This window comes from Sabethes cyaneus, chromosome 1 (assembly GCF_943734655.1).
Source record: "Sabethes cyaneus chromosome 1, idSabCyanKW18_F2, whole genome shotgun sequence".
Classification (NCBI taxonomy): Eukaryota; Metazoa; Arthropoda; class Insecta; order Diptera; family Culicidae; genus Sabethes; species Sabethes cyaneus.
The window spans coordinates 79,822,082-79,845,092 of NC_071353.1; the positions used below are offsets into that span (position 1 = coordinate 79,822,082).

General features: G+C 43.2%; 1 protein-coding gene across 1 annotated transcript in view; it reads right to left on the minus strand.

Annotated features, from left to right (window-relative positions):
- The window catches only part of LOC128735656 (uncharacterized), a 121,109-nt gene that overhangs the window by 26,795 nt on the left and 71,303 nt on the right, over window positions 1-23,011 (minus strand). The window lies entirely within an intron of this gene.

A 23,011-nucleotide genomic window follows, 5' to 3' on the forward strand; every position in this document is an offset into this window, starting at 1 on the left:
AGGCAACTGGTTGAGCAGTCCCTGGGCGAAGCGGGCCAGGTCAAGGCGCTGTCGCAGTATATTCTTGAAAGAGAAATCATACTCTTAAGAAAGAACATTCTAGTGTAAACAACGAATCTGTCAAAATGGGCGTTTGAACCTAGAGTAAATTGGAAAAATATGGATCTTTTAAACGAGAATTAAGCAAAAATTTGTCCAATGTTTTAGAAACTTTTTCATATAAACGATCAGCGAAGTCACAAAACAATAAAGATATCAGGAACAACTGACTATGGTGTGTTAGTTAGGGTAAGCTAGGGAAGGACGGTGCCGGTGATGATGCACTAGTAGATTTGTGTGAATTAGATAAATTTGGTTCGATTGTGTTTTGCAGGCGGCGGTGCGGGTTTCCTCTAAAGTTGTTCGTATTTTTCAAACTTTATTAACCAGTGTTTTTGTTTGTAAAATGCTTGGAGGGGTTGAAGCAGACGAGGCATATTTTCTAAAAGCGATAGTAAAGATAAAGTACATTATAAATTCTGTAGATTTAACTTTACGCTTGGACGCATTGTCTTACAGTCCTCTTTTAATTTTTAAATTTTTTGATAATCAACATGACTGCTATACTTTAAAAATATTGAGCTCAATGCAAGTATATGAATCTCCAGCACAAACAACACGTTACATCGACACTTCGTTGACGTTTTCTTTGTTTATACTAGAATGGTAATCTTGCAAAAAACTTGGTGCCCTGAAATAATTCAAACAATTCTTATTGAAGCGTAATTTGTCTTCTTCAAGAATGCAATAAGTAGGTATAGCTGAACTTATAGCCCTCTTGAATAAATTTTCTTTGCCTTGTGCAAGAAATGTTAGTCTAATAAGCGCTTTCTAGTTGATTTAGATAAAACCATTGACAAAATGGCGAACAGGGCAGTTTGGATTATTTTTGAAATTGTAACCAAGTGCATAAGAGTGTTTATAAATATCTTTTTTACAATTCCGTAAGTGTTAAATAAATGTTTGGACATGTCAAAAACTTTTTGCCGCAATTTGTTAAAAATTTGGTAGTTATCAACTTCTTCATGAAATTATAGATTTTTTTTTTATTTTTATTAAATTTTTCAATAATCTAGCAAAAATAACCGGCGTGTTAAAATTTCTTTCATGTCACAAAACATTGACAAACTGAGCGTGGCACGAAAAAAATCCCTTGAGCTGCTTTTTTATTATTTATTACCATTTTTATTATTTATATCCATTTTGGAAAAGCAATATCTGTGAATGCTTTTTTCTCTTATAGCTCTTAGTCATTTAAAAAAATTGAAGACTGTGAAAAGTGTATGTTGTCTTGCAAGTGTTCTTTGAGAAGACAACCATAAAATCATCAACACTCGTGGTGGTTTTCTTTTAGTTTTAAGCAACTCTCGAAAATCACTATAAATAAATATCGATAAGAATTACAAGTTTTAAAAGGACCTTGGGAAATATTCTTGAGAACCTTCTTTAGTGAGGGCCTCCCTAGTTTTATGGCAGTCTTATCGCAGTTTTGTAGAGTTAAAAGTCTTACGATCGGTTTTAAGGAGCAAATGCTGGAAACCTCTTCAAGTGCATCTCTGAAGCTCTGTCCAAGCTGGATGTAAGTCTAGCTAACGTGGGATCCGTCAATACCTTTTGTAGGGGGGCACAACAATCGATCATCGATATCACCTTCTGCAGCCCAACGTTGCTTGCCAACATGGGCTGGAGGGTGTCAGATGAGTACACGCATAGCGACCACCAAGCTATACGGTACACGATTGAACGACGAATGCTACGGCCACGCGGGTTGTAATCGACAGGGAGGAGGTGGAAAGAGGAAAGGTGGAAAGTCCTTCGACAAAGACCTGTTCGTTGAAGCACTCAGCGCAGAGAGCAATCGCTCGAACCTGGGTGCCCGTGAGCTGACCAACGCCCTAGTACGGGCATGTGATATCACTATGCCCAGGACGGGGCAGCCAACGAACGGGCGTCGCTCGGTATACTGGTGGAGTGATACCATTGCCCAGCTCCGCTCCAGGTGCCACAGAGCGAGAAGGCTAGCGCAGAGGGCCCGGACCGATGCAGAGTCTGAGGCTCGGGGGGTCGAACTTAGAGCAGCCAGGTTGACCTTCAAGAAGGAGGTTAGGCGTAGCAAGAAATCCTGTTTTCAGGAGCTATGCTGCGATGCGGATTCAAACCCCTGGGGCGGGGCATACCAGGTGGTAATGAAAAAGATGAAGGGTAACCTGCCCCCAAAAGCTGAAAGTCATCGTGGAAGGGCTCTTTCCGCAACACGATCCAGTTTGGTGGCCTCCGACCCCGTACGGTCAATCGAATGATGTCCTCATTCCGGTCGCGAATGAGGAACTCATCGTAATTGCCAGGGGTTTTTAAGGAAAACGCCCGGTCCTGACGGGATTCCGAACGAGGCACTCAAAGTGGCGATCCAAGCATATCGCGATATGTTTAGAGAAACGCTTCAGAATTGCCTAGAGGTATGCGAATTTCCAGACAAATGGAAAGTCCAAAGATTGGTACTGCTGCCAAAGCCGGGGAAACCGCCTGGTGATCCCTCGTCGTACAGGCCAATTTGCCTATTGGACACGTTAGGCAAATTGCTAGAGCGGGTAATCCTAAATAGGCTTACGCCTGTGGTGGAAAGTGATGTCGGACTGGCAAGCTCGCAGTTTGGCTTCCGTAAGGGGAAGTCCAGGATGGTAAATGGTTGAATAATGCGCTCCAGAACTACCACGAAATTCTACAGCCTCTTATTTAGCAACTCCTATCTCTACCTCCTCGTGGTACCATCCGGGATACGCTCCTTAGTGGAAATCGGACAACCGGTGGAAACTAGGGTCGTATGCGGACAGAGAAGGGGGCACTTATGCGAAGGCTGAGTGTAAACTCTCCGCCTGCAAATGACGGATCACGGTAGAAGCATGTTCGATGAACCTGAAAATACCGAGAGGTTCTCAGCAGGAGCAGAGGGACCAAAGCCCCCAAAGGAGGATGGTTTTAATAGCTTTAGCTGTTATCCATGGCTAAAAGTAAAAACATGAATGGATAAACCCCTAATCCAAGGTGTCATTCGACCCGTGCCGAGGGATGAATGTTGGGGAGGGGGGTTCTATAAATACTCAGCCTCAAACGTAGCCTGTGGAGTACCAGAGCGCCCTCCACAGTAATCAGCCCTTACCGCATCATGAGGGGCTCTGATGTGGCGGACTTTCCTTTCCCCTCAACTCGTGGGATTCTTATGGAAATCAAAATCAAAAATACAACAAGTCTAGATACGGTGGAAAACCCGTTCGCTAGAGGAGGCATCCAGCGTTCTCCACCAAGGGTGGAGAAGGATGCAACTAGGAGCGCTAGTGTGGGTAGCAAAGGCAGCGGTATGCCTACCACGCCGGACACAGCGATGAACGGCCCAGTGCTTATCAGGGCGATGGAGAAAAATAGACACGCTGTACCTAAAATGGTAGCAGCGTCACAGCAGCTCGATGTAATAATCGAGTTTACGTCAGGTCGCGGCAATTTCTTCAAGAACCTGAAGCAGAGCTTGCTCATGCTTCGGAGAACCTTGAATGCAGCGACCAAAACGCACAACGACCTCGTGGCGCGTGCAGGAGAGGCTAATAAGGTGACCGTGAAGGCGTCGAAGGCAGTACAAACGGACGCTTGCCCGTTGACGGAGTTTCGTAACGCGGCCCAGGAGTCTACGGAAGGCGCTACCAGCAGCGGTAAGGCATCCGCCAAGCGCCCGAGACAGTCCCCGGGGGATAGCACCCCTGGCGGACCGAAAAAACGCCTGATCGGTAAAAGCCCTCAGGCTAGCGGGTTGGCAGAGCTAACCGATGAACCAGCGGGAATCTCCAAGACAGGTGACCCGTGGACCGAGGTTAGGGCCAAGAGAAAAGGCGGAGGAGGCTCCAGTAAAAAAAACTGCTCCACTTAAACCGGCAAGAAAGCGAGCGAAGAAGGGCGACGCTCTTATCCTGAAAACCGACGGGTCGAAATACTCGGAGGTTCTGAAGGCCATGAGAGGAGACGCCCTACTCAAGGATCTGGGCGCGGACGTACGGAGCATCCGCCGCTCACGCACGGGTGATATGATCCTCGAGTTAAAGAAGGACGCCACAAAGAAGAGTTACGCATACAAGTCCATAGCGGAAGGAGTGCTCGGGGACGGAGTGAAGGTACGTGCTCTCACACCAGAAGTGACTCTCCAGCTTAAGAACCTGGACGAGATCACCGAAGTGCGTGAGGTCGTACAAGCTCTCAAAGAGCAAAGTGGAGTGGTGGTGGCATCCGAGGCGGTTCGCCTACGCAAGGGTCCGGCCGGGACCCAGGTAGCCACCATACGACTTCCGCTGACTGACGGAAACAAAGCCCTGAAAGCTGCTAGGCTAAAAGTGGGGTGATCGGTATGCCCACTGAGCGTGTCCAAGCAGTCGGAAGCTTGCTTCCGGTGTTTCGAGCACGGACATAAAGCCTGGAACTGCAAGGGGCCAGATAGGAGCCAGTTGTGCAGGAGATGTGGCAGTGCTGGCCATAAAGCAAAGGACTGCGCGGAGCCTCCCAAGTGCCTGATCTGTACCGGTAAACGTGACGCAAAGCACGTAACGGGAGGTTCAAGGTGCCCGGCCGGTGTGCCGGCGACTAAGCCACGTTCATAGTGCAAGTGACACAACTCAACCTGAACCACTGCAGCACAGCTCAGCAGCTGTTACACCAAGCAGTTTCTGAGTCAGCAATGGACATTGCCATAGTCTCGGATCCATATCGCGTCCCTGCCGGAAACGGCAACTGGGTCTCGGATAGGTCTGCGACGGCGGCTATATGGACAACAAGCAGGTTCCCGGTTCAGGAGGTTGTGTCAACTGCAGACGAGGGATTTGCGGTTGCCAAAGTGGGTGGAGTGTTCTACTGCAGTTGTTATGCTCCGCCGAGTTGGTCTATCGAGCAGTTTACGCGGATGGTAGACCGAGTATCAGTTGTGATGACTGGTTTAAGGCCGGTGGTTGTGGCGGGCGACTTTAACGCTTGGGCGGTAGAGTGGGGAAGTCGTCGCACGAACCATAGGGGTCGGATTCTGCTTGAAGCTCTGGCAAAGCTTAACGTAGATCTGGCCAACGTCGGCAACACAAGTACCTTCAGTAGGAACGGTGCGGAGTCTATCATCGACGTGACTTTCGGCAGTCCTGGTCTGATAGGAGACTGGAGGGTAGATAATGGCTACACTCACAGTGACCATCAGGCGGTCCGCTATGGTGCCGGTCAGATAACGAGGCGGCAGGCGGCGAGTAGGGCCAACACTCCAACCACCCGTGGATGGAAGACATCATACTTCGATCCCGAAGTATTTGTGGAATCGATCCGGAGAGAGTGCGGTGATCGCGGTATGCCCGATCCGAACGCTGATCATTTGGTTGAGGTACTGTCGCGATCGTGTGACGCTACCATGCCTAGGAAAAGTCGACCTAGGTATGGCAGGTCACCGGTTTACTGGTGGACAGATGAAATTGCGGAACTCCGCGGAGCGTGCTTTCGTGTGAGGAGAATTATGCAAAGAGCTCGTTCGGATGAAGGCAGGGCTGAATGTCGAGTAGCACTTGTTGCTGCACGCGCAGCGCTTAAGAGCGGGATAAAAGCTAGTAAACGAGACTGCTTTGAAAGGTTATGTGCTAGTGCCAATGCGAACCCGTGGGGTGATGCCTACAGAGTCGTAATGGCAAAGACCAAGGGTGTGATGGCGCCCGCTGAGCAATCGCCAGAGATGCTGGAGCGATCATCGAGGGCCTCTTTCCGCGCCACGAGCCAAGGCCCTGGCCCCAGGCCGCTGAGTCGTCCCACGGCCGACGTTCCAGTATCTCAGACCATAGCGTAGGATGGTCGGCCTCTCAGCCGAACATCCAAAGTAACGTGGACGACGACGGTTTGGAGGTCGGGGAGGAAGTGACGGTTACGAACGAGGAACTCATTGATATTGCTAAATCCCTAAAATTGAGCAAGGCTCCGGGGCCAGACGGTATCCCGAATATGGCCATTAAAGCGGCTATTTTAGAGGCTCCCGAATTATTCGGGGCAGTAATGAATAGATGCCTGGAAGCTGGCCACTTCCCGGACAGATGGAAGCGACAGAACCTGGTCCTATTGCCGAAGCCGGGAAAACCTCCGGGTGTCCCCTCGTCATATAGGCCGATCTGTCTACTCGATACTGCCGGCAAGGTGCTGGAGAGGGTTATCCTTAACAGACTCGTACAGTACAAGGAGGGTACAAACGGTCTGTCAAGGAACCAATTCGGCTTCCGAAAAGACAAATCTACGGTGGATGCCATCTTGTCTGTCACTAAGACAGCCGAGGTGGCAATCCAGCCCAAGAGGACAGGTATTCGTTATTGCGCAGTTGTCACGCTTGATGTGAGAAATGCGTTTAATAGCGCCAGCTGGGACTCCACAGCCGAAGCCAGCTCGCTTCGGAACGTCCAAGTGCCGGTGTCGCTGTACAGAATTCTGGAAAATTTTTTCCAGAATCGTGTGCTATGCTACAACACGGAGGAGGGTCAGAAATGCGTTCCAATCACCTCAGGGGTTCCGCAAGGTTCCATACTGGGCCCGGTGTTGTGGAACGTCATGTATGACGAGGTGTTGAAGCTAAAGTTCCTGGTAGGGGTGGTGATTGTCGGCTTTGCGGACGATATCACCTTGGAAGTCTACGGTGAATCTATCAGAGAGGTTGAGTTGACGGCTGCCCACTCTATAAGCATTGTTGAAGATTGGATGCGATCCAGGAAACTGGACCTAGCGCACCATAAAACGGAGGTTATCGTGGTGAACAACCGCAAGTCGGTGCAGCAAGCAAATATCAGCGTCGGGGACTGCACTATTTCGTCAACGCGGTCCTTAAAACTCCTTGGAGTCATGGTCGACGACAAGCTCAAGTTCGGGAGCCACGTCGACTATGCCTGCAAGAAGGCTTCCACAGCTATTTCGGCATTGTCTCGTATGATGTCTAATAGCTCTGCGGTATATGGCAGCAAGCGAAGGCTTTTAGCCAACGTGGTCCAGTCCATACTCAGGTATGGCGGGCCGGTGTGTCATCGGCGTTAGGTACCAAAAGCTATCTAGCCAAGCTGGAAAGCACCTATCGTCTCATGTGCTTAAGAGTGGCGAGTGCGTACCGCACAGTTTCACATGACGCAATCTGCGTCTTAGCGGGTATGATGCCTATTGGTATCATCATCAGCGAGGACGTAGAGTGCTTCAACCAACGTGGAACTAGAGGCATACGGAGTACCACAAGATCGGCCTCGATGATCACATGGCAGCGGGCATGGTCTGATTCCACAAAAGGCCGGTGGACACATAGACTTATCCCGGAGCTATCCGGATGGGTCAACAGGCGCCATGGCGAAGTCAACTTCCACCTGACACAGATTCTGTCAGAGCATGGTTGTTTTAGACAGTATCTGCACAAATTTGGGCATGCGGAGTCCCCCGAGTGTCCCGAATGCGCGGACGTTGAGGAAACTGCAGAACATGCTTTCTTCATATGCCCTCGTTTCGCGGGCGTGAGAAGCAACATGATGGCAGTTAGCGGACAGGACACTACTCCGGACAACTTAGTCCAAAGGATGTGTTCTAGCTCGAACGTCTGGGGTGCGGTCAATGCGGCTGCTACCCAGATCGTACTTGAGCTACAAAACCGCTGGAAAGCCGATCAACGGCGAATAAACAGCCTAACTACCATAGTCCAGTAGTTATCTAAGAGCGTGCGTTAAGCACAATAGCCCCTCCCTGAAGTAATACCGATAAGGTGGTTCCAGGGGGCATTGAGGCTGGAGACTCGAGTAGGGTTTTAGTGGGTCTGGATCCTCGCGCCCCAGCAGGGGGGTCGGGATACCAAACCCCACTCCCTGAATTGTCTTCTCAGGTGTCTGATAGCAGATTTTCCTACTCGTTAAAATAAAAAAGGGGAAGTCCACTGTGGACGCCATAAAGTCCGTGGTGGAGAGGGCCGAGAAGCCTACGAAACGGAAAAAGCGAGGAGACAGGTATTGTGCCATAGTCACAATCGATGTCAAAAACGCCTTTAACTGGGGTGCAATCGCGTTAGCGCTGCATAGGATGAGGGTACCGGATCATCTATGCAGGTTGCGTAAAAGTTACTTCGAGAAGCGGACGCTAGTGTACGACACGGCGGATGGGGCGAAGAAGTACAAAGTGACGGCGGGTGTTCCACAGGGCTCGATTCTTGGCCCCTCGCCCTGGAATGCCATGTACGATGGGGTGCTGAGGCTCGAACTACCCACTAGGGTCGAGATCACTGGCTTCCCCGATGATATCGTCCGTACAGTGATAGGCGAGTTTTTAGAGTAGGTGGAAATACTGGCATCAGACGCCATAAGCATAATAGAGGGTTGGATGGCGGGCGTCAATCTACGATTGGCCCACCACAAAACGGAAGCGGTGATGATCAGTAACCGTAAGTCGGCCTTAGAGGCCAAAATAATCGTTGGAGGACAGGTGATTGTCTCCAAACGAAGTGTGAAGTACCTGGGTGTTATGGCAGACAACAGGCTGAACTTCACCAGCCATGTAGATTATGCTTGTGGTAAAGCGTCGACGGCGGTTACTGCGCTGTCCAAGATCATGCCGAACGGCTATGGTCTTAGCAGCACTAAGAGACACCTGATGGCCAGCGTTGCCATATCGGTGCTACGGTATGGTGCACCGGCATGGGCTCCGGTTTTGTAGAGTAGGCGTAATCAGGCAGGTCTGAACAAGGTGTTCATGCTGTTGACATTGAGCGTTTCGTGCGGCTACCGTACCATATCGTTGGATGCGATTGGGGTTTTTGCAGCCATGATTCCCATATGCATACTTCTAGGTGAGGACATCGAGTACCATAGGCAGAGAAACGTCAGGGGCGCTAGGGACAGAGTTATGCTGGACTCTATTAGGCGTTGGCAGGCGGAATGGGATCGCACCGATCACGGTAGGTAGACCCATAGGCTGATCCAGAACGTATCGTCCTGGATCGGTAGAGGACATGGCGAGGTAAACTTTTTCCTTACCCAGTTTCTGTCGGGACATGGATGCTTTAAGAAGTATCTAAATACGCGTGGGCGGGTAGGCTCACCCTTTTGCCCCGTTTGCACGGTAGCCGAGGAAACGGCGGAGCATGTGATGTTCCACTGCCCGCGTTTCACGACCACTCGGCGGGTGATGCTTGCGGTCGTTGGGGAAGACACCAACGTGTAGAGAATTTGCGCTGAGCAGCGCGCATGGGGTGCCGTCGAGAGGGCGGCAACGGATGTGATAACGGAGTTGCAAAGGCTAGAACGTTTGCAACGACAGGGCCTGACATAGCTCGACTAGGGTCAGTAATGGGCTGATTGGGCAGCCCAGGCCCTAGGTGAAGGGTAGTGGTGGTACGAAGTGGCAAGGGGGTTGTGTGAACCCACATACGCAACGAATAAGTCCGAGTGCTTAGGCACGTCCTCCCTCCTGAAGTAAAACCTAACGGTAGTTCCGGGAGGTACATGAATGGGCAGCAGGAGAGTTTTTAGTAGGTAGGCGCATGTTGGCACCTTGCGAATCCTATTCGGCACCGTGAAGGTTGTGTCTATGAAGATTTTCTCCCTGCATAAAAAATATAAAAAAAATATAGCTGATGTATTGTCACGACTCTCAACCATCCTTCCAATGCCATTCGATAAAACCGAGGAGCTATTACACACTTAAAAAAAAGTGCCGAAGTCAGCAAAATTTTGCCGAGATTTGGACAGCCGAGCGTTCGGTAAAATTTTTTATGATGCCAAACGTTAGTAAAGATCCGTAAAAGTCGATTTGCAAAACTGAAATTTTCACCGAACGCTCTGCAAATTTTGCTGAGTTTTTTTAAGTGTGTAGTGCATGAAATCGCAACGACCGCTGCAACCGCGATTGCTGTAAAATGGGAAGACTTAAAAACTGCTAGCCGTAGAGACAAACAGATAAACGATGTGTTTTATGCTCTAGAAACTGGTAGTAGCAATGAGCTACTGTTAGTGTACAGATCTTCATTCAACGAATTCTGCAGAATAGATGATATTCTACTCAGGGGTGATCGCATCGTGGTACCTGAAAGGGTTCAGAACCGTGTAATCCAGATAGAACATGAAGGGCCCTTGGAATTAAAATCATAAAAGTACATTAACGTACTAGGGATGGGAAAACTATCATTGATTACTGATAGTTATCAGTAAGCAATAATATCACTAAGTATCAGTAAAGTTTCGCAGTTATTGATGCTTACTGATACAGCTACGTCGTCCCGTAAGAAAAATCAGTTGGATAAAAGTCAATTATTGGTAGTTGCGTACGATAGACGAAAGTGACACAATATGTCGTCGTTGTCGTCAGCAGCCTAGAATCGGGGTGGCTCGTGCTGTTTCAAGCAGTCGTCTCTATTCAACTCGATCTTGGGCAATTCGTCACAAATTTCCCAGTCGTCTCAAAAGTCATAAACCACTTTCGAATTGGTCAAGCCATCTTGCATGTTGAGTCTTCGTGTCTCCGGTGCCGGTGGGGTTGTTGAAAAGAACTGCTGTCGTTGCTCTGCCGTCCGGCATCCTTACGACGTGCCCGGTCCACCGTAGCCTACCGACTTTCGTCAGATGTACAGCATACTGGATAAGCTGTCACCTTGTCCCAACCCTCGCCGCGTCTCGAAGGGACTCGAGTGTTTCCCCGAGACGTGCGAAAGACATCACTCGTTCTAATGTAGCTCTGATTAGTCGCGACAGTTTATCCGGAAAACCGGTTTCGTGCATTATGTGCCATAGCTGGTCTCGATGGATTGTATCGTATGTTGTTTTGAAATCAATAACGGTGTAATGCAAGGACACGATGTACCCTCATAATTTCTGCAAGATCTGTTGGATGGCAAAAATCTGGTCGGTAGCTGCGCGAGCCTCCATGAAGTCCACCTGATAAATTACAATGAATAATGCCGTTATTACAATTTCCTATTTTTTTGCTACAATGCCGTGATGGGTAAAATTACTGATATTTACTGATAGTTATCAGTAACGTACTGAAACTACTGATAGCTATCAGTAACGATTTTTTATGATAGTTCCCATCCCTATAATACGTACACATGTTTGGTGGCCGAAAATGGAAAGCCAAGTGGAGAGTTTTGTAAAAGCTTGTCGTGGATGTAGTATGGTATCTGCTCCAAATCCTCCGGAACCAATGGTCAGGAAAGAGCTTCCAACTCAACATCGACAACAAATCGCAATCGATTTCTTAGGACCGTTACCAGAAGGGGAAAATCTATTAGTAATTATAGATTATTTTAGCAGGTATCTTGAAGTCGTTGAAATGGATATTATTACCACTACATCTACTATTAGAGAGCTATTGAATGTATTTTCTCGTTACGGTGTGCCGGAAATACTTCGTGTACATAATGGTCCACAATTCAGTTCGGACGAGTTTCGAGTATTCTGTACTGAATATGGTATATATTTAGAAAGTACAATATCATATTGGCCTCAAATGAACGGTGAAGTCAACCGACAGAATAGCTCGATATTAAAAAGGCTGCGAATAGCACAGGAGCTAGGAAAAGACTGGCGCGTTGAACTACGAAAATATCTGATGATGTATCATGCTGCCGCTCATTCAACGACTGGAAAATCTCCCATAGAACTAATATTTGGCAGAAAAATGCGCACAAAACTTCCTATAATTTCAAGTATGAAGAGGTGAAGGATAAAGACACTGTTGAAAAAGAAAAAGGATCGCAGTATGTGGATAAGAAACGCCGAGCTAAACCCAGCGGAATTGAAATTGGCGATCAGGTTTTGGGTAAAAGACCCAAAAAGGACCACAAACTGGTTTCTGATTGTTCTCCGGAAGTTTTCGATGTTATTAGGAAAGAAGGAACCGACATCACTATACGTTCTACCGCGACAGGCAAGCAGTTCCGCAGAAGTGCACCTCATCTTAAAATAATTTCCAGAAATCATGATTCGATTGAGCATTCACTTGAAAGTGAGGTTCCAGATGAAAAGCTTACTGACAGCGAAACTGTGGAAAATGAAATAGCCCAAGCTGACCAGATTCCCATGGAAACCAGGCTAAAGAGAGTAAGAGTGGAGTATTCAAACGACTCAAAGACTTTTTGGCATATTGAATAATTTATTTAAAGAGAGGTAGGGATGCAGGGTGTCACGCAATATTACCTATAACAATTTGAGCGTATATGGTATACTTCTTGGTACTTCCAGATTAGCGTGTATGCGACAGGGACGAACGAGACGGTTTGATCGCGCAGAGGTTCGGTTTGCAGTTTGTGTCGATTATAATTAACAGCAAATAAAGTTATTCAGCGATATACGGTGGGTGTATCTGGGTGTATCGGGGGCTGATCTTGGAAGTGCACAACTAACTATAAGATCAATAAAGGTCTGTCCTCAAGGAGGAGTACTGTCACCCTTATTGTGGTCATTAGTAGTAGACGAACTCCTTGAAAGGCTAGCAGAACAAGGATATGAGGTGATTGGTTACGCAGACGATGTAGCCGTCATCGTCCGTGGCAAGTTTGATGACACGATATCTAATCGGTTACAAACTGCGCCAAACATAACTTTGAGATGGTGTAGAATAGAGGGCTTAAATGTAAACCCTTCTAAAACTCTTATTGAGATTACAGACAGCTACCGTACGCACACTATGCCGCGTATACGTACAAGCGATTTGTTGCTGCTGCTGTTAGTTTTTCCATGACGTTTTTTAAACTGGGGGAAAACAAACCACCAACACAACCGCAAATTAGCAAGCTCTATAGTTTCTTTTACTAAAATGATCACGCTAAATTTAACACCACCTACTCTAGATGGAGTTCCAATGCAGTTTGAAGAAGAAGTTAAATACCTTGGTGTCACTAGACAAAGTTATCACTAAGGGTACAAATGCTCTATGGGTTTGTAGTTAAGCCGTGTGGAAAACATGGGGACTACGACCAAAAACTGTCCATTGGATTTACTCGGCAATAGTTCATCCGAAAATTACATACGTCTCACTTGTAAGGCACAAATCTTCCACATGATTGTGAGGAACGTGCTGCTCGAGCCAAAGATGCTGATAACCTTATACCTCTGCATCAATTTGTGAAGCAACAGGCCGCGAAAAGTACCCTGCAATTCAAAAGGTATAACAAGATTTTAGACGGTGATCTGACAGGACATTTAAAGATCGTTAAGAATTTTAGGCTAACCTCAGATATTCCTACAATTGAAGATTGGATGACAACGAAGACAAACTATGACGTTCCCTTCAAAGTGGTTAAATCAAGCCGCTATGTTTGGGAGTCTGGTGGGCCAAACTTGCGTCCAGGCTCCAGGTTCAATTGACTAATCTCAAGTTTTTAGTCTTGACCTTGAAATGCGGTCATACATATATATTAATATTTTTTCGAAACGATGGTTCTACAATTGATGAAGGGACGGTAGGGGAAAGAAATGAAAATTTTTGGTGAAGGAGGGAAAGAGCGGAAAGGAAAGGAGGGGGGGATATTTGTAGCTACGCTTAACAAGTAGTCAGCAGATTCAATTGTATACTGATGGGTCGGAGATGGGTGAAAATACTGCAGCTGGGGTTTTTGGCGCTGGAGTCAGGAAAGTTATACCAACAGGCCATAGCCCAACAGTATTTCAAGCAGAAATTCACGCCATTTTTGAATGTGCGAATATCTATTTAAATAGGATGTGCAGATTTGCAAAGATCTTCATATTTTCAGATAGCCCAGCAGCTCTCAATGCGCTTAAAGCTTTTACAAGTAAATCGAAGCTAGTGTGGGAATGCATTCTCTCTCTTAGGGGCCATCCATATACCACGTGGACAGCTTAGAGGGAGGTGGGGGGGTATAAAAATGTCCACGCATGTCCTCGGAAGGGGGGGAAAGGGTATGGAAAATGTCCACGTTTACAAGTTTTTTTTCCTACAAAATATAAAAATTAAAAACATTGACCATTGATCAGTGATTGTTTTTGAGCTTAACGGGCAATTAGCAGTCATTAACTTTTCGTCGGAGAGCCCAATTTCGAAAGCAGTTTTTTGGCCCAAAAGCGAGATTCTGTTTATAAAAATGTAAATACTGCATTCTTTTTGCCAACCTGCACACAGCGAATATATTTTCATGAATAGAGTTTTTGTTTCAAACAAAAGAAACTGCTTTTGAAATTGGCAGAATCGATGATGACTAATTCCACCTTAAATAAAATTGTATCTTCTGAGGCATATGTTGACCTAAACACATGAACCGAGCATTACGAGAGCACATATCTGGCATAAATCTTGTTGAAAACATTAAGCCTGCGTTAGTACACTTAGATGTTGACTGCCTAGCCTGGATGAATCCACGAATATTGCATCGCTTGCACCAAATGTGGATTGCATTTTGCCCCAAAATCAAATGTAGCTCACCACAAAAAAGGTATCCATGGGCAACGTATTTCCAAAAGGATTCGCCTTCAGAAAATTTTACGTATCACATCGTGTCGGAAAGATTTTGTGTTGTGTTGAAGTAGACGGCCAAACTGAGGTGCTCTGGTGAGACAAAGATGCTCTGCACACAGAAGAATCGTTAAGCGAAAGTTAAGCTGAAACGGACTTTCTTGCAGTCAATAATAATAATTTGCAGTAGAACATGAATTAAGATCCAAACACCTTAAATACGGATTTTAAAACGCTGAGGAAAATTGACGGAAAAATCATGGAAAAACTCAAATTTCTGCAACGACTAAAAATTCGTATGCATTGGGTCGGTGACTGGAGCTTCCTTTCACGTAAGTTTTTTCAATAAATATTGCATAAATGAAGATGAAAACAAAATTTTCAAAATCTAAAAATGTCCACGTGGACAAACAGGGGAGGGGGAAGGGGGTTGAGCAAATGTTCACGCTTGTCCACTGAGGGGAACGGCGGGTTGAAAATTGGTATTTTTCTGTCCACGTGGTATCTGGATGGCTCCTTAGGCAATTGCCCAGTAGGAATGAAGCAACTTTATACTGGGTGCCCGGTCATTGTGGTATTGAGGGAAATGAAAAAGCCGACAGTCTAGCAAGAGAAGATTCTGCAACAAACTTCATTGGTGCGGAACTGTTTTGCGGAGTCCAGGAGTGTGCTCTGAGGACCGAAATAAGAAAATGGGAAATGTCCATGGCAGAATCAAATTGGAACGCCACGGATACATCCAGACAAGCAAAAAGATTCATAAGACCAAGTGCAACAAAAGCGCGGATCTTATTAAATCTTAGTAAAAAAGATCTTCGGGTAATTACTGGTCTGTTGACTGGTGACTGCCCGAAAAGATATCACTTTTTTTCCATGTGTGGACTCATCACTGCGACCAGTATAGTTGATCTATTGTGATATCGCCCGGGTGTTTGCTGTATGACTTGCACTACATTTCTTTTTGCTATAATCGCTATTGAATGAGCGATATGCTCATTAAATTTTTTTATGCGTGCTTGTGTGTATTGGGGTTTACCCTTCCTTCAAAGCTTGATCTACTTTACCCACTTATTCCTCGCTGCCAGTACTATCCCATATATAGCCATCCCTGGCGAGGACTCATTCGTACCTCTGACCAGTACACTTAACTATCGGAGGGACATTTGCACTGTCAAGAGGCTTCAAAGGGTAAATATAGAATTCAGCATGAAGGAAGGGTAAATGGAGGGCCTGAGAATGAACCCATGCTAAAGTCACTTGACAAGGAATGGCTTGATTCTACTAAGATTCGAACCCACGACCACTCGCTTGTCAAAGCAGACTCGATAACCTTGCAGCTACGGAGCCCCCCAAAAGATATCACTTAAACAAAATAGGTAAAAATTATACTACTGAATGTCGTTTTTGCCGATTAGATACACAGTGTGACACATATATATTCGAACAAAAGTCATTTTATGCATGCAACGGTATGTACAATCCATACAATCAAACTAATACCATGTGTGTGTCATTATGACCTAAGTCTTACTTGTGTACTGTGACATATTTTCCCAAATTAAGGGACCTGAATTGTAACTATGAAAGAAATAAATTATTATTCGTGATCTAGACTTCGAACAACCCCAAGTCTTCCATTAAACTTCGAAAAGTACTAAACTTGACGTAGTTTCGTTTTCGTATTGTGTCTTGTTCGAGTTACGGTTGTTGATAGTAAAAAAATTCCGAAATGGTGCTATGTGTGGAACCGGTTTCCGTGACCTCAAACATCTCGGCATAAAAAGAGGATTTATAGTTGCGACCGGTCCGCACGGAAAATGGCAGTGGAGCTGAATATCAACAGGAAATCTCTTCATCGAATTTTGAAAATTGATCTGGATATGAAAGCATTCAAAAAACGTAAAATTCATGGATTAACGGAAGCAACAAAACAAAAACGGCAGGAAAGATGTAAACTGCTGCTCCGTCGGCACGGTGATTCCGAAGTGATCTTTTCTGATGAGAAGGGTTTTTTTTGAAGTAGGACTACTTCTTTGATTTCTATATTGAGATGCACTTTAGAAAAACGAAAAGGGAACATGTAACGAAAAGTGGTTATGGTTTGCACGCATGATTGAATCAAAGGGATCAAAGTTTGATTGTATTTAATTTACGCTCTATAGAATCCGCTCGAAAATCGTTGAACTTCAGCTGTTGCTACTTCCCCGGAATAAGGCAACGAAGACATCCAAATTCACTAAGCGAGACACCAATAAACCGAAGAGTCAACGGATCCTCGTTGCAAGCCGTCTAGAAGTATATCGCCGCCAGCTACAATTGTGACGTTTCAAGGTTGGACACATTCGTGAAAAAGGCTTTGAAGTTAGTTTTCAACAAGAGAAAGCTGGTCCAAACAAAGAACTGGCGCTTCAGGTTCCTTCGCCTACCAAACTTGCTAGCGAGAAGCAAGATTACTAAGTCAAAGAAGACCATAACAAAGGCACCGAAAACTCCAAAGCCAAAAGAAGTTGTTCTAACGGAGTATGCGGTCCGAAAAAAGCTGCTGCTAAGCAGTAAATTTCTTCAATTTGTATTATTAACAGCTGGTAGAAAACAATCAGTTCTTTTAAGAACTACTGAATAAGTATATGAAGCAGTTGAATTGATTTTGCGAACGGCATCATTTTCGCGTTGTTTGGGTTACAAATAATAATGAGAGCTACGATTTTATCTCCCTGTCCGGATCCGGACGCGGCAAAGGTGGTAAAACTCGGCAGCAGCCGATTATTGTTTGGTGTGGAGTGAAAATTACGCCGACTGTGTTGGATTCGAAACATGTATCTATTATTGTCAATTGCAAGGAAAATTGTCCAATCAATAAGTGCGCAATCGCTCATAAAAGTGCTATTTTCGCTTAAATCGTTTCGGTATCTGCGGTGCACTTATTGCTTGAAAGATAACGAAAAAGTGCGCCGAAGATCGAAACGATTTAATGCAAAATAGCACTTTATGAACGATATCGCACTTTGGATGGTACAATTTTACTTGCAATTGACTATAAGCTGCTATAATAGAATATTAAATAAGCTAGAAATAGAAAACCCAAATTTTGGTCGCGGAAGCAGAAGGGTTTAATTGGTGGGAATAGTGATGTCCGAAATTTTCAATTATTCGATTACCGATTAATCGGTGAGCCTTGTCTGTACTAATTGATGAACGATTAACGAGCATTATTCGGGGATTATACGTACTGATTGAACTATTCGATTAATTCAACTACTCGTGCTGGCATTATTCGATTAAAAATTATTCGAATATTCCTTGTGTTATTCGATTAGTTGAATTAATCGAACGATTAACGGACATCACTAAGCTCATCTGAAGCACGAAAGTTGACAATGGACACTACGAGTCAGAAATTTGAGAATTAGAGATTAACAAACGGACCTTTTCAGATCCACCATATAAATTAGCTGAAGAGTTGAAATTATGAATTTCTCACATATAAGAACACAATTCTTTAATGCGCAACTTGAGCATGTATATATGAAATTCATTCAAAAATCACCGGCTTTAGCATTGGGAGACGAATAGCGCTACATTCGTAGTCCTACTTCAAGCCTGCGCCCGTGCCACTAGGCATGGGCCCTTGTACTTTTTTCTTCAAACCCCGCACCATGCTCAAAATGATCGGTTGTGGTCGGTTTCGATCAAGGACGTTCCAAAGCACAAACGGAATGTACCACGATACCAAAATTCATCGGCGGTCATGGTATGGGGAGGCATTTCAAAGAAAGGGAAACTTCGTCTTGTATTTATTGACAAGGGTATGGATTGCAATGCAAAATGCAAAACATTATCAGGAAATAGTCTTAGAACAAAATTTGATGCCTTACGTTCGGGAGGTATATGGTGAAGAATATTATTGCGTTCAACAGGATGGAGCTCCAGCCCACACTGCAAATCTTGTGCAGACGTGATGCAAAGCCAATCTGACGGATTTCATATCGAAAAACGAATGGCCGCCAAGTTCTTCTGATTTTAGCCCACTGGATTTTTGTATATGGGGGTACATGCAACAGAAGCTCAAGGATGATAGATATCATAATTTGGATAAATTTAAGTTATAGACTAATCTCAAGTTTTTAGTCTTGACCTTTTTTTGTGTGGATATTATCACTACGACCAGCATTTTGATCTATTGTGATCTAGTCTTGATCTTGAAATGCGGTCATACATATATATTAATATTTTTTTTTTGTGAAACGATGGTTCTACAATTGATGAAGGGACGGTAGGGGAAAGAAATAAAAATTTTTTTGGCGAAGGAGGGGAAGAGCGGAAAGGAAGGGGGGGGGTATTGGCCCTGGCGGGTGTTGTGGGTTCGAATCCGGTTATAATCTCAGATTACAGCTTGGTTCGACTCATGTACCTTCCAGCATTGGACAAAAGGTAGGAGTCAAAATGACTACTTGTCAAGCATAGCTACCAATACCCCCTCCCCTTCCTTTCCGCTCTTCCCCTCCTTCGCCAAAAAAAATTTTCATTTCTTTCCCCTACCGTCCCTTCATCAATTGTAGAACCATCGTTTCAAAAAATATTAATAAATTTAAGTTAGTTATCAACAATATATGGGATGACATTCCGATGGAAGTAGTACGTGCCGCGTGTAACGACTTTAAAAAGCGTTTGAAGCGTGTTATCTAGGCAAAAGGCGATTCAATAGAGTAATGAATGTTTTACCTTTGTTATAGTATATAACAAAGGTTTAGAAATTGGTCGAAAAACACGAAACTGATCTGAGGCCCGGAGGGCCGAATCACATATACCAATCGATAGAGCTCGACGAACTGAGCAATGTCTGTGTGAGTGTATGTGTGTGTGCGTATGTGTGTGTGTGCAGCTCATTTTCTATCACCTGTTTCTCGAATATGACTGAACCGATTTATGCGTTATTAGTCTTATTTGAAAGGTATTATTGCCTAGTATATGACTATTGAATTGCTTCGTGGTCCGACGTTTCGTTTAAAAGTTATAAGCAAAAATGTGAAAACTACGTGACACGCGTTTCTCCGGAACTACGCAACCAATTTTAACGATCTTAGTACCAAACGAAAGCTCTTGCTATTACTAAACTTTTTACCAAGTTTTATTGAAAACGGACAAGCAGTTTAAAAGTTAGCCTCAAAAAGCCTGTTTTGACTAGGTACAAATGATCGCCTGTTTCTCAGAGTTGGCTGAACCGATTTATGCGCTATTATTCTCATTTGAAAGGTAATATAGCCTAATAGATCACTATTGATTTGTTTTTTGATTGGACGTTTAATTCAAAAGTTATGAGCAATCGTATACAACACATTAAAATTTACAATTATTTTCGACGATTTCATTTTAAATAATTTATCTAGTTTAAATTAGTTTGGCATCAAATTAGAGGTTTTATTGCTGCAAATATATCTGCAAAATTGCAGAAGAATTGGTTTTGCAGGTCAAAAGATATTAACCCTTGAACACTCGCGCCAACTCTTGTAACACGGTTACTCGCGCGAGACAATAGCCCTAAACAAAAAAAAACCCGAATTAATCCACCTAGCGGCGTGACCTAGCCTTTCTCCTGCCACAATAATCACTATTTAATTTCTCAGGAACATCTATAATTAACTTGACTATATTTTTAAATATGCGTTCCGTATTCCTCAAAATCCTTATTTGCCAGTAATATTCACAACGTATTGCGTAGAATAATTCTATTTTTTTCCTTGGGTGCGTAAATACTTGTAAGTGTCATTTATGTTATTTGATGAACACCTTATTTAGTTTTATAATCGGTCGGCCTTAACTTTCGGGTTTCAGAGCTACATACGAAACTTGTTTTGAACTGACAATATTAAATATGTGTTCATAGCAGATTTTTTGATATGTTTTTTTTTTGAGTGGTTTTAACCCAAAGGGTAGATTTTTTTTGATATTTTGATATTACATAATACCATGCGTTCAAAAGTTAGCATCTTTAAAAAACAAGAGTTCAGAAAAATTATTATTATACTTCGCTTTTGAAGAAAAAGATATCTACACCAAAATGATTAATCTCAAAATTTTACTATTAGTTTGCTTGGCTTCAATTTTGCAATATATCTGAATTAGAAAAAATAACTGAATAGAGCATTAGATATGAAAAAGAGAAATTGAACTTTTTCTTAGCTGGCGCTCCTTCAGATAATTTTTGCATGAAAATCAAAACTTAAGCTTCTTTTGAATGTACTTTCATGAAAAGATAGTTTTTACAATGTTAGAGGGTTAGGAAAACAAGATGAGGTCGAAAAATATTGCAAAAACTGCGCCATAAACATGCTTGAGAATGAGAAATATGATCGATATGATTTCCAGTGCTTGTCATTTTTGATTTATTTATTAAAACATGATACATGACATAAGACATATGTCCTTTAAAATGTCACTAACGAAAACAAATCTTACAAAGTTACTACCGTGCAACGTTTACTTCCTATTTTTCATATAACATTTCTAAGCTCTAGTATCTATGGATTGAAAAGAGCATCTATTAATGCGCAAAATTTGTATAAATTTATTTGGAAAAATTTGGAAATTTGGAAATTTTGATCCTATACATCACTATACTTATATACTTAAATTAACTGCTTTTCCCCGTTTTTTGCTTTTCTTGTATAATTGTGAGTAACAGCAAGTGAAGAAAATGACAATTGAAAACTTTTCGATTGAATCCCACTATTTAATATTTATTTGCGACAGATACATAGTTCGCCTAAGACGTGCAGGCTTCATCAGTGTCTTATTTCAAAGCGTATACGTATCTGTCGCGAATAAATATTAAATAGTGAAATTAAGTCGGTAAGATTTTTTCTTTTCTTTTATTTCAGAGTTCGTATTCCACGAAGAGGCTTCAAAAACTTCAGACTATTGACATGTTTCTCACTTTGCTTGAATTTCATTGCAAATTTAAAAATTGCAAATTGTCATCACATACACATACATACATACATACATATATACATACATACATACATACATACATACATACATACATACATACATACATACATACATACATACATACATACATACATACATACATACATACATACATACATACATACATACATACATACATACATACATACATACATACATACATACATACATACATACATACATACATACATACATACATACATACATACATACATACATACATACCTACTCACATACATCACACACATTGAATACAATCAACATTTGATTGATGTTTTGATTTCACACGTTTTAACGGTTTAATATACGGAGCTTAAGTGTTAAAGTTTGAATAACTTTTGAATGAACCGTTCGATTTCAAATAACTCAGTTTCGTTTGATAGATCTCAGCAGTAATTTTCAAATAATAATAAAATGTGTGATGTTTTACATTGAATTAATGCTTATATGTTACAAACATATGTTTTAAATACTATTTTTTCACATTTCTTTATGTAACTTTCAAACAACAAGTTCAATCGTCATGAAATTTGGAAGTTAAGGGTTTGCAACGCCTCTCTTTCATATGCAATCAATTATGTTCAAATCGGTTAAGGGATCTATGAGATAATGAAGTCTCTTATTTTTCGTATTTTTATACCTAACTTTTGAACTAAAAGTCCGATCAGTATGAAATTCAATAGCGACCAATGGGACACCTAGACCTTTCAGTTGACACTAAGAACATTAAAATCGGTCCAGCCATCTCCGAGAAAAGTGAGTGAGATTGAAAGCGTTACATACACATACACACACACACACACACACACACACACACACACACACACACACACACACACACACACACACACACACACACACACACACACACACACACACACACACACACACACACACACACACACACACACACACACACATACACACACACACACACACACACATACACACACACATACATACACACACACATACATACACACACACACACATACATACACACACACACACATACATACACACACACACACATACATACATACACACACACAGAAAATGCTCAGTTTTCGAAACTGAGTCGAATGGTATATAACATTCGGCCTGCAGGATCTTCTTTCCATTTCCGGTTTTCCAAGTGATTTCTATACCTTTATACTATATATTTATATAGTAGAAAGGCAGTAGAGTTTTGACTAGGAAAACTTGGTTTTAGGTTTATCGCACCTTTGGAAGAGTTTCTTGAAATTGCAAGCTCTATCGTCTGGTAGAATTCAAATTTTGATTAATCCCCCTAAAAGTGAAATAAAAAAAATGTTTTTCTTCAGTTAAGATATAACACATTGATGTGTTCTGTAAAGTTTAAGAGCATATTATTACCAGAAACTTTGCTGAAGACAGTAACCTTCTGTCTCTTCAGCGAAGATAGAAAAATCTAATTTATTTTATGAGTTTGTAAAATCCGTTTTTCCATTTTAGCTCGTTTTGTAATTGTTGTATGACTTTTTCATGCTGT